Here is a 2,276-nt window from a genome sequence, read left to right as displayed (position 1 = left end):
GAAAAGGATGACAGTCACACATTTTGCTGTTTTATTTAAAGCTATTTAAGATATAATTTGAACCTGTTTATTCACTGGTGTTTTAGAGCTTTATATACCTCTTTTCAAACTTTCTGCTATTTTTGCCATGTTACAGAGATGGTAAAATAAACATATAAATAATAAATATTTGTGAATTCATTCCAGTGGTGAAAGAAAAATACCTAATGAAAACTGCTGTCCCTCTGAATGCTATACTACCTTATCTGAAAACACAACTAGTCACAAGTCACTACAGCGAAAATATTGGTAATAAAGTTGTTTTTTTTTTTTTTTTTTTTTTTTAGAAATCACAGTTGTCTTAAATGTGAGCTACACACTGTGTTTTGTAAGATTTCAATAGTTTATCAGTTGAGATTCAATAATTGAGCTGTCTCACTTGGTAAATGAATCATTGCATGTAACCTGTAGATTATATCTAATCTACTGAACATCATCCTCATTGTGTTTTTCACCACTCAAAGCATGAATTGGGGGAAAGAAGGTTTATATTCTTAAAAAATGTATTATTACTTAAAATGTGCTGAAATTTAGATCAAATTTTGCATTTTGTATTCTGTTTTAAACTACATATTAAATATTGAACAAATGACTGAAATGTTAGAAGTAAACTCCCTGCAGGAGGACTATCCAAATAAACTTTCTGTTATAGGCCACTGTACATTTGTGAGATAGTCTGTATAAAAGCAATGCAATTTTTAGTGAAATAAGAAATTATCATCCAGCAGCCATGTGAATGAAAACTGTAACTTAAGATCTTGAAGACATTTAAGTATATATATCTAAAAATCTTCACCAGTAACAGAACCATAACTAGTATGCGACTAAAGCTGTGAAATAAATGTTGTGAGGCAGAAATTACAATATTAGCCTGGGAGATACAGCAGTTGGTGGAGAGCAAGTAGGATAAAAGAAATATATTCAAATATCATATTCTACATATAAATATACACTACTGTGAAAAAGTCTTAGGCCACTTTTAGCTTTGTTGTTGCAGGGCTGAAATCAGCATACATATTTATTTCTTATTCTATTTTCTTCGGATATGAGAAAATAACGAAAATATGTGTACAGCCTTAAAAGACATACAAAAACGTAACTAAATGGGTTGTAAAGGTCAAAGTCCCTATTTAGAGTGAAACCTGTCCTGTTGACAAGAAGCAGCTGTAATGGATTTAATAGCACTCTGAGACAAAGAAAAACACCACACTCTGATTTGAGGGATCACAAAAATACTTTGTTATTCTTGCAAGAATCAAAGTAAGACAATATACAAGCACTCAGAGCAACCTTGTTAATCGTCTGAACTGGGCTGGCTGAAGTCCAGCTTAAATACATTCTACAAAGGTTACATGATGGTAGTAAATCTAGTTTGACCTTTACAATGAGCATGAACTGATGCATTCTTCAGCATTCTTTTTCAGTCTTCAGCAGTACAGTGATTGACAGCAAGCAGCTGAATGTTTAAAAATGATAACTAACACAGTCTTTAAGATGCCAGTCGTTGAGTGACAGTTACACATGTTTGCTAATGAACTGATTTTCCTTCACACAGCACAAGCAAAAACATCTCATGTGTAGAATGAAACCTGGTATAAAACATCAGAAAATTTATGCAATAAATTGCATATTGTCTGAACAAAAGGGTTAAAAGGTAAGTACAAAGAGAGGTTACTCTAAATACTACCTATTTAGTTTACAGAAGCTGTTTTTTTTTTCATTAAATGTTGTTTTTGTTGCTGCACATACCTCCAATAATATTCAGATTGTATCTTAATACAGAGGCCGAGAAATGCATGCGGTCATTAGAACTTTACTAAACCAACAAACCTAATGTTGGACTAGAACTTTAGTACTGTATATATACATGTATATAAAGAATAAGTATATATATCAAAGATGAATTGGAAATACAAGTAGCTGTCCTCATTTACTTTCCCCAGTTTGTTGAATTCTGCAGAGGTGTGGATCCGCTGGTCGGTCAGATAGTCAGCTCATCCTGAACCACTACTGGCCTCTAGCGGTGTTTGCAGGAAGTGCTGCGGCTGCCACTTCTCGTCTGATACGCGATCCATATGCTTGCAAGAGCAAGGCTTAAAGAAAGCAATGGGAACTTCATCAAACGTGCTGCTAAAAGTCTAAAATCCACCAGCAACTAAACGCGTTTTAACGAACCTGAACAATTCCTCCGCCTTTACCGAGAGCATAAAGCTTGTCAACTCCGAACAAGGGGAACG

The sequence above is a fragment of the Sphaeramia orbicularis genome, chromosome 19 (genome assembly GCF_902148855.1).
Source record: "Sphaeramia orbicularis chromosome 19, fSphaOr1.1, whole genome shotgun sequence".
NCBI classification, from domain to species: domain Eukaryota; kingdom Metazoa; phylum Chordata; class Actinopteri; order Kurtiformes; family Apogonidae; genus Sphaeramia; species Sphaeramia orbicularis.
The sequence above is the reverse complement of the archived record's forward strand: the minus strand, read 5'-3'. Positions refer to the sequence as shown.